The 10,632-nt window shown below is 47.8% G+C and overlaps 1 pseudogene across 1 annotated transcript in view; it reads right to left on the bottom strand.

Moving 5' to 3' along the window:
- Positions 1-1,526: 1,526 nt before the first annotated feature.
- Positions 1,527-10,632, bottom strand: part of LOC144174570 (monocarboxylate transporter 12-like) — a 33,984-nt pseudogene continuing 24,878 nt past the window's right edge. The window contains exons 3-5 of the transcript XR_013323494.1: positions 6,580-6,723; positions 3,993-5,313; positions 1,527-1,681 (exon numbers count right to left, since the gene is read on the bottom strand). The product of XR_013323494.1 is annotated as a monocarboxylate transporter 12-like (transcript). The remainder of the gene's footprint in view (positions 1,682-3,992; positions 5,314-6,579; positions 6,724-10,632) is intronic.

The raw sequence follows: 10,632 nt of genomic DNA on the forward strand, positions 1-10,632 counted from the left end.
ACCATGCTCCCCTGCTACTTCACCAGACATCTTATCAGTCAGGCAGTGCTTTTTTTTACAAGTATCTACAACCCAAAAGTATAGTTGCTGCGCATAAGATAGGACGACACTATTCAAACTCGATCGTAGCCTTAATCACGTCGTAATGCAATATTCCTCCAAGAAAAAATGGGTGCTTTGGAGAAGTTAGAATTGCTTTCTTACAACCCTTGCACTGAGGCAAAAGGCTTGAGTAGGGGATACGCATAAATTACCCGCGCTAAAGAAGTTTCCCTTTCCAGCCTTGAGGCTATCCGAAAGCAGCTACGTCGCCACTCTGCCCGCACTGTGATGTGCGAGAAACCCTTCAGCACCTGCTCTGTGAATGTGCTCGATTCAGTGCTCAAAGAGTGTCCCTCGCAGTGTCTTTGGGACTGCCGCTTCCCGTGGACGTTCAGCTAAAGGACGTGTTAGGACCATGGGCTTGCCCCAAACGCGCTTTACGGGCTACAAAAGCTCTGACAGAGTACCTGCAACACACAGGTCTAGACCAGTCGTGGTGAATCACTCACCGTCTCCGTGCGCTCGAAGGCTATCGCCATCATCTTCATCACGTCATCAACTGGCGCAGCAAGTTAGGCATTTTAGCCCGGCTAACATCGCCAGACTTCATTAGAGATCGTTATCTCTCTCTCTCCGAAACGACGGAGCTCCGAGTAATTCAACTAAATGCCTCATTACACTGTGCTCGCAGCGTGTAACAGGTAAGCGTGTAACAGGTAACAGCGTGTAACAGGAAAAAAGTGTGCCTGGTATAACTCAAGCCTTGCCATTTTTTGCACTTCCAAAGAGTACAGCTGTTTGTTGTTACATTCTATCCCTGTTAGAGACAACATCGTCTTATATATTTTCCAACCGAACGATGTCGGAGGACGCGTTCTTTGCCTGTTCTTGTTTCCAAAGTGAGGCACCAATTGCCATCCACACCTTTTTTTCTTATCTCGGGCTCCGCGATCTGTCCGTGGTCCCCATGCCCACCCTTTTCGCCGGCCAGGGCAGCCCAGGGTTAGCGGAGCTCTGCTGCATTTATCTCCTCACCCTTATTTTGGTTAGGCATGAAATGCCTTCAGCGGAGCCCAAGCGACGTTGTGTGCGTTTGTGTGAACGTACGTTTGCCGCATTGGCATTAAACGAAATAGTCTATGTGATGTGGTTACTATTTATGTGCGTGAAAACAACCGTACAATGTTTGCCCGATACTGCGCCGAGTTATTCAACTAACGTACGCCTTCTCTCACGAGGTAACTGGCCAATATTCCTCTTAACTTTCTGAATCTGTCCTGTTACCGTGAGACCGACACCTTTTTGACTCCGCGACATCTGAAACAAACTGAGTTCTCGCAGTGTTCACCAAGTTTCGTACTTGCGGTCCCAGGCTAGTCTTTATTCTTTTCCAACGTCCAAAGTCATGACGCATCAGCCTCAGGCCTCAAGACCCGTTTTGGATAAAAGGAATCTGTTTACAACAGCGATCACAAGCACGGTTTTCAAGAATCTGGGTTTTTCGTTTATTATTTCTGCCGGTGCCGTGAACATTTCTCCTGCAAGGCAGCGCAGATCCAACGTACTGCAGAAATGGCGGTGCAGGTACCGACAAGAATAAATAGGCCGGCGTAGCTACCGAGCATGTCTCTGAAGTAACCTGCAGATGGAAAAGACAACCAGGTTAGCAAAAAATAAATATTCGCCGCGTATTCACTTGCTATGCTTCAAATGGCGTTAAAAAACGATAGGCGGTCCTTTTCCATAACTTCTACCCCTCACACCTTCACCCTTTTACCCTTTCCTTGTACGTATTTTCTTCTTTTCTGCCTTTTCCCCCTCGCTTCCCAACCCTCTCCATCTATTTCCCTTTGTCCTGCTGCTACTCCTCCCTTTTCTCTGCCCTGCCGCACTCCCCTTTCAAACCTCTCCAACACACTGAATACCTCTCAACCTTCTTCGTTGTAACATTCCCTCTGCCCTGTCTATGCTGCTTCCTCCATCATCCCCCCCCCCCTTTCCCTTGTATCATCCTCCTGTTACCCCCCACCAGCGATTCCCCTAAAATCGTCTATTCCCCTCTTTATCCGTTACGTGTAGTGGTAAAGTAAGATGACAAGAAGGAAGAGGCTGCGACTGAAAAAGAAGCCGGTGACAGCACGCATGCGAGTCAGACGAGATAGATAGATAGATAGATAGATAGATAGATAGATAGATAGATAGATAGATAGATAGATAGATAGATAGATAGATAGATAGATAGATAGATAGATAGATAGATAGATAGATAGATAGATAGATAGATAGATAGATAGATAGATAGATAGATAGATAGATAGATAGATAGATAGATAGATAGATAGATAGATAGATAGAGAGAGAGAGAGAGAGAGAGAGAGAGAGAGAGAGAGAGAGAGAGAGAGAGAGGGAGGGAGAGAGAGAGGGGGGGGGAGGGGAGGGGGGGGGGGGCTATTCAATGGAAACTGGACAAGGCTAGGTACAAGGCTTGCTACGCCAGATGGGGGGTGTGGGGAATTTTGGACATTAGGGGTATGAAAGGAGGAAGCCAAACAATAAACGTTAAATAAAAGACACAAGGGAACGCCGCTAGCAGAGTCCTTACATGACAAATGCAATAGAAAAGAAAATCGTTAATGTAAACGCCGAATCAAAATTCAAAGTAAACGTCGCAAAAAAAAAATAACACCAACCCAAGAAAAATAAATATATGAACACCACAGCGCCAAACAGTACATATCGTGAGAGACTTGCGCTGTCTATGATCTAGAGAGATTGGTCCAGTTTAGAGTATCGTAGGAACTGGAGAAGAACTTTTATACCGAAGGTACTGTCAGGGCTATTGGCCCAGGGTCCAAGAAAATGACGATGTTCGAGCCTGCCTCCATGACGTACAGTAGACAGGGAGCCTACTGCAGTTTTTCGCACAGCAGCAAATCGAGGGCAGACGCACAATAAGTGATATACAGTCTCACTCACAGCGCATGTACGGCACAGGGGGGAATTGTCCTAACATATTTTAAACTTAAAACTCCGAGTAAAGGCCACATTCAGGCGCACTCGGTGCAACATTCCTTCACACCGCTTGTTGAGGTCGCGATGTGGCACAATAAGCTGTGCAGAAGAACAGAAGTGTGGTACGTTGGTGCTTATTAAAAGGCAAAACACTTATGTCTCATTATAAAGATGGCCTCGAAGGACCTCAGCGTTGACACAAATGATGCAAAAACTAAACTGAAGCAAGCAAGTCCAGAAGAGAACAAATGCATGTCTGTCGTGTAAAGTGACAATTAATGATTACCAAAGTTAATTAATGATTAATCCGTGATTGATAACATTAATTTGTAAGGGGAAATTAAGATGAGCTAAGGTAGACATTTTCGTCCACTAAAAGAGATAAAGTAGATTAAGGGGAATTACGGTGGATTAAGATAGATTAAGATGAAGTATGGTAGATTAAAATGGATGAACGACGTTAAAATAGCGTAGCTGCTGTTTCGACGCACGCCCGTGCATGTGAAAGGCACCCGCCAAAGTAATACCCCAGACTTTCGCTTTCAAAGCACGTAAGAAACTTTTCTCTCCTGGAGACTTTTCTCTCCACCGGCACTGTTCGGTTCTGACCAACTCGCTCAAGTTCAAGCCCCGTTACGGCATGCATGATACAATAAATATGTTGCAGCTAAAAAAAGCCACACCCATTTTATATGCGTCCTTGGTAGTTGAAAGCGAATCCCTTTGAGTGTGACAAACAGAAATAACCGAGAAGCGGAAGATCTCAAGAAATAATTGCGAGGAAACACTCAGGAATCAGGTTCGTGTCAGATCCTGACGGATGCAGGCGAATAAGGCATGAAAGACACAAAGAATCAAGGGGTAAATGACAGGCCGATTTTTGGCGTCCGTTCGGAAAGCTCGCGTTAGTAGGAACCTTAGACATTAGCATCACTTACCTGTTAGGGCCGGCCTTGCCAGTCCTGTGAGGCCAGCAATAAAAGAGCCCAGCCCATACGCGACGCTGAAATGGCTGATGTCCATTATTTCCATGTACAGGACAGGGATCATTGGCAACGTCGAACCATTGCACCATCCTGCCACGGCGGACACTGCTAGCAGCACAGCGTATGGGCTGAAAAAAGCTAAGCAAAAGTCAGCGGCCGTCCACACTGTCAAGCAGAAGGCCATCAACGTGCTTCTGGAGATTAACTCTCTGTCCGTTATCCACCCTGTGCTAAACCTGGCCGTCAGGTCCAGAGCTGCGTACGCCGAAATGAGAGTGAGCGCTTTCCACCTGTCTATGCCGCAGTCGAGAGCAAAGTCGATGATCACCGTCATATAAAATGCCGAGTTTGTGACAATCACCAGCTTAGAGAATAGGACGGCGTAGTATTGAATGATTCCGAGGAAGCTCAACAGCTCTTTGGTGGCTTGTAGCCTTCGCTTCATTCCTCCTGCCGTTCTTCGTGCTATCTTCTCAACCGAAACTTGAGCACACGTTTCCGAGTCTTCGCAACGAGACGACTGCTGCTCAAACATGGCGCCTGCTTGTATGGTTGTTGTGGGTCCATGCTCCGCAGGATGTTGGGATGCTCTTGCTTTGCAAACAGTGTCTTCCACGCGAACGGCTTCTCGAATAGGAAAAAACGGCTTCCGGTGTTGACAATGCTCGTCTTCTTTTGTGGGTGACCCGATCTTTCATAAGCCCCACAAAGCCTCCCTTGCATGAAAGCTCGCTAAGATGCTTTAGTGTCGGGTTTCCATCTGTATGCTCAGTGGGTTCGAACCCCTCGTTCACCACACCATCCACGCCACTGTATCCACGATAGTGGGTGTCAACAAGCCTGGAACTACTTGGCTTCTCAACGTCATTAATCTCGCAAACACGCGAGTCCTGCGGTTTATGGATATCAGTGTCGTTTAAGCACGCCGGCACACGGTTCCTCTCTGAAAGGTCCCGCGCAGATACCCTACGGTCTCCACTGTAGTCCCTTTCATCGCAAGCCTGCGCAGTCTGCCTAATAATCGTCTCCGATTGCACAGGTGGTGGGATGCGTTGCAGAAGCGTCCCTGCGGCGGCGTTCAGCATGGTGCCTCCGGAAAGTAGAAAAGCGCCTCGGAAGCCGTACTCGTCGAAGAAAAACTGCATCGTGGGAGGGAAAACAAGGCCGCTGATGGAGTAGCCCGCCATGTTGATTCCCGATGCCACGGCGCGGTACTTGGTAAAATGCTGATTGATCACCGTGCTCGACAAGGTAAGGTGGCCGACGCCAAGCCCTGCAAAACGAAAAGGCTCTGATGAGCAGGACAAACGCAACGGGACCAACGACGGACGGTAAACGTGTTAAAATAAAAACGAGATTGGCCGCGTATCTGCTCACTTCGTTGCAAATGTCGTCGAAAGACCTCCCACGATAAAGAAAGTAGAGGGTCTCTCAAGCCAATTTAGTTTTGCCACCTTGCGCTGTTCGTGCCATCAGCTGGAACCCTTTCTTCTTACTGTTGAACTTGGAACATTGCCACAAGGGGGCGCCGCGAGCCTCTGTGTATTACGGATGAGAATTCGGGACAGCGGATGAGAATTTAGAACAGCGAGGGGAGAAAAGAGGGGGGGTGGGGGCGATGAGTTTAAAACAGGGAGGAGGGGGAGATGGGAGGAAGGAAGCAAATCTATTAGGTTAGCCGGGAGTAGGGCAAGTAAGCGTAATAAAACAGGTAAGTCGGTTGCTGACAACCGACGCCCCGTTTCAAAGGGAGAGCCACTGATCATCATCATCATTATTATGAGATCAAAACTTTTTCCAATGCTTATTTTCTATTTTCTGTCGCAAGAATCAAGCACCCATGCATTTTAATAAACGGAACAAATATGCCTCTATATTGCCTCAAATTTGCCCTTTCTTTTCTTTTTGCTCAGCAATGTTGATATTTATAAAGATCCCCACCAGGCTAAGTTGTTTGGCAATGTTTTTTTCTATATAAACGTCTCGTTCAAGAATTCTTCCAAATTGTTCATGTTCAAGTTGTTCATCTCTGCGTATTGATTATTACTGTTGCCGAGATTGATGTATCGTGTTTATTGACAACAACTTTGTACACTGCTGTCCTATGGGCAAACGGAGGCGTTGGCCCCGTCAGGAGACGTATGGATCTCCATTTGCCTTGCCTCGTGGGCTTATGTATTTATGTCCTAAGAAATATTTCATTTGACCTGATTTGATATGGCCGGGCTACTGAATGGGCCGGCAGGGCGATATACAGACCGAAATTTTCGCGTTTAAGCAGCCCAAGAAAGGCTAACATCTTAAAAAGTATCTCTCTTTCTCAGTCACTCAATCAGTTAGTTAGTCAGCACCTACGTACCTGTCTGTCTGTCTCACAGAATTTTTGTTTTCTCTTCGTTTTGTGTGTGTGTCGCTAACCTTACCACACCCAACTCTTGGGTCACTTCATGTATTATTTTTCCAGCCGCTATATTAGGCATTTCAGTGCGAACTTGTTGGGGCAGTGCCCGTAGAAGAGCCCGTGCTGACGTACACGTACCCTGGACGATTCCGTAGACGAGGGCCAAGTAGGTGACCCCGGTGGCGAAGTAGCACGAACAAACCGCGACGGCGGCGACGATGCAAGCGGTGAATGTGATCTTCCAGACGGGGAAGTGTCTCGCGAGAATTCCCCCGACAAGAGCTGCAAGCAAACGGAGGTCGTCGTGTTGATAAAAAACACTTTGTACAACTTCCAGCCCAGATGGGCTTAAACCTGATAAGAGCGCGTGTCTTACGGAAGCGTTCTTCGGTGCAGCGTACCTTTAATGTCTGGACCATTAATCTTTTAATGGACCAGACGTCGGGTTGAATCATAGCTAGCAGAGCTGTTTTAGTTCTCTGAATTCCTTGCCGTCTACCTGTATAAACACTTGCTAAGTATCGCCAGGCCAGCATTAAAAACACTGCTTTTTTGTTTTTACCTTTTTACCTTTTGAACGACGCATTAATTCAAAATCCTGGGCTACAAACGAAACCGGCTGTGCACTTAGGAACGGAGGTGACAACAGAACGACTATCGATCGTCTCTTTCAATTGTTCCTATTCCGTGCTCTGGTTTCTACTCAAACCCAGTCTTGCAACTTGCCCCATATGGTATGTCAGCTACGTGCACGTAAAGAAATTCGCGCAGCTTGCACTAGGGGTGTAAAGATCGAAAAACAGCAGAGCTGGGGTTCGACCTAGCTTCTCCCCACACTGACAGCGGATCCCAGGAGAGAGGGAGCAGCCGGACCTAAGCAGAGGAAAACCGTTTTGGACGGCACTGTAAAGCAAATACCATTAAAGTATGTAAGCAGTGTTTTATTCAGTATCAATCGTCGCCATCCCTTTCGTCGTCATCTTCCGATGGCACAGCCGGGTAGGGTGTGTGCTTCCAAATGTTTCGCTGCACAGAGCAACCACGTGATATGTGTGATGTCACTGCGCCCGCTATTGTTTTGAGCACCTGCTAAAGCGAGCCCACCGTCTTGGCTCTGTAGCCTCGATGTAAATTACTGAGTACTGGCCCAGACGGCTTGGGTTCCAGCCCCAGCAGGTGTATATCTTTGTTTTTTTTTATTGCTTAATGTTTTTCTAAATTAATTTTTTTCTCTTAACTCAAATCTACGTGTTGTTTTTGTTAATAATTGTGATTTGATATGTTTTATGTCGCTTTAGGTTTGGGACGCAGCTAATGACCACGTTTAATTACCTTTCTCAATCGCGCAAACAGACATGTCACGTAGGTGCTCTGTGCAGCGGAGCGTTTGTAAATACGCAGCCGGGTAGGGCAAAACTTTTCGTAGCGCGTGCTCGCCTCGGTAGACCTCCACTTCTTTGCCAGCTGATCACGTAGCCGTCTCCATGTATGTATTGTGAAGGGATGGCTTGACAGATTTGTCGTCATCGTCTTCGGCGAGGCAGACCCATGGCGCTTCAGTCGCTGCACGACGACGACGACGAAGGCGGGAGCTCCTCATGTGGCGTAAGCCCAAGCACAAGACTGGACGACGCCTGGCAGTCGCTGCGAGGCACGTGCTCACGTGCACTCGGGGTTTGCTGTATCCGCCGGACGGATTTGGGTTGGACTAAACCGCTCTGCTGTTAAAAGACTCCACTAAGTGTTTCCTGACGTTAGTGTGCTGCGTTAGATGCCACAATAACTCGCTCCAAGTAGTGTTTGAGGGAGGAAGGAAATTTCTATCAGCTCAAGCGAACGAAGTTTTCCCCTTACGAATGAATTCCATTGATACATTTTAAAATACATATTTGATATCTAATGCAACAATACATGAATATGTACCATCTCCTAACAAATGCGAAACTATGCAACCGGAAGCGTTTACCAGAATTTCCGGTCTATTTACGGTTTCAAATAATGAAATACAGATCTTCTTTTAGCGAACCACTAGATATAAGGTCCATCGCGTAGTCTTTGTTTAGGCCCCGTCGATGCTACCTTGAACTATACTCCGCAAACAAAACTTCTGAACACGCTATCACTGTAATAGTTCAAGGGGGAATCCCCGAAGGCGATTAGGACGACGTGTGCGCAAGAAGGACCGAGAGAGAGAGAGAGAGAGAGAGAGAGAGAGAGAGAGAGAGAGAGAGAGAGAGAGAGAGAGAGAGAGAGAGAGAGAGAGAGAGAGAGAGAGAGAGAGGAGAGAGAGAGAGAGAGAGGGGGGGGGGGGGGGGGGGGAGGGAGAGAAGCTTTATTTTCGTTGTGCTTCTTATTGAGTGAGGAAGGCCGGGCCCTCTCGTCCGGGACTTCCGTTGGCCGACGAGTTGCTCTCGCAGCCCGGTCCGGTAGCCTATTCTGGCAAGCTTGCGGGTTAAGCAGGGTGGCCTCCCATTGTGCCGTGGGTATGTTGTTCGGTGTTATGTTCTTTATGATGGTATTTTGTGTGCAGTACCACATAGTGTGCAGGAAATCTCCCTGGTTCGATTCCTGGCCGCGGCGGCCGCTGTTCTGATGCAAGCGAAAAGCAAAAACGCCCGTGTGTGCGAGATTTCGACGCACGGCAAAGATCCCCACGTGGTCAAAATTAATCCGGAGCCCTCCACTACGGCGCTCCTCATCGCCTGCGTTGAGTCGGCGCGTTAAACCCTACAATCAGATCTCTCGTTTGATGGCAGTTGGGCATTATGGCATTGTGGCATTGTGGCAGCCCCCACCTTAATCCGGGCAGTGCCGGATTAAGGTAGGAGCTGCTGCAGCCCCGCGCCCACAGCTTTCAGGGGCGCCGTTAAACCAAGCTGCTGCCCATGTTGGCGTCGAAAACCTACGGCCGGGACCTCAACCTCATCTGCCTACGGAATGTAATAAACTCGTGAAAGGCAGGGATGAACGGGCAGCCTCGCCGTGTATGATTGGCAGCATTTGATTTCATTTCAATTCATTTTCTTTGTTTTTCTAGAGGTATTTGAGAAAGCTTTCTGGACCTAAAAGCTGTCATACACTAAAAGCCTCGTTCTCGCCTACCGTCTTTTCGGTACAAGGCGTTTCGGTAGAGTATTTTGAGCACACGATCCTTTCCGCACGTGGACGTCTTGGTGCACGGACGTTTCGGTAAAAACATAGGTCCAGGCATGCGAATAACTGAGTAATTTGCAAAGAATACCCTAAATGTTTATGCCCAAGGTTTGTTGAATGGGGTTACTGACAGCAGAAGCACAGCCTTTCGAGCTCGGAAATACGCGTACCACAGCCTCTTCGAGAAATTTCGGTGTAAACGTCTCGAGCTTCGCGATGGCTGCGCCGCCTGCCGCCGCTCCTCCGCGGCGTATACAGCATGAGCGCTGGGTGGCTGATTTACAATGTTTTGGTGGCTGGGTGCAATGTTTTGGTCCTTCTTTTTTGCCTCTCTGCGCCCTACACAACGTGTTATTGTCACATCTGTAAGCGAATAGTCTGTTTAGGGTACTTCAAAAAACATCTGCGGGCTTGGTAGAGTGCTCGAACGCTAGCAAAAAAAGCTATCGGGGGATGCGGTTCTGCGCGCTTCCTTACTGCTCTCGCATGTAGGGGTCATCGACGGCAGCAGCATATCACCACTGTCACCCCCGAACACGTCGGGCACAAGGTAATTCTTTTTTCGCCTCGTTTAGACGTGATACTGGCAGAGGGAGGGGTTGGGTTCGTCTTGCAGCACGTACAACGAATGCGGTTTCGCCTCGAATATATACGTCGCAGAAAAATGTCTCGGGGATGTGACTACCCCAATACCTGACAACCACACTTGTCTTTTAAAGTAATATAGGCGCCGCGAAAATGTTAAGCATAGTGGCAAGGGTCCTTAAATATGTGTACATTCACGACTTATAGCAAGAACCAAGGACAGTTAATGAAACCACAGAAAAATAAATGGTCTGCAAGTCCGAAAAAAAAAACAGAATAGAAAAAACAGAAAAAAACCAGTGCAGCTTCGGAAGTGCTAGAGACGTTCATCTAAACTTAAACCAAGTAGAACTCACTAGACCACTAGACCCAAATGGATGCGAAATTCCCTCCTATTTCGCAGGACATGACGCGGGGGAGGGGGCGCTTAACTATCGTTGTGTCCAAATTCAG

The sequence above is a fragment of the Haemaphysalis longicornis genome, unplaced genomic scaffold (assembly GCF_048455015.1).
Source record: "Haemaphysalis longicornis isolate Haplotype H1 unplaced genomic scaffold, Haemaphysalis longicornis Haplotype H1 scaffold_3, whole genome shotgun sequence".
Taxonomy (NCBI): domain Eukaryota; kingdom Metazoa; phylum Arthropoda; class Arachnida; order Ixodida; family Ixodidae; genus Haemaphysalis; species Haemaphysalis longicornis.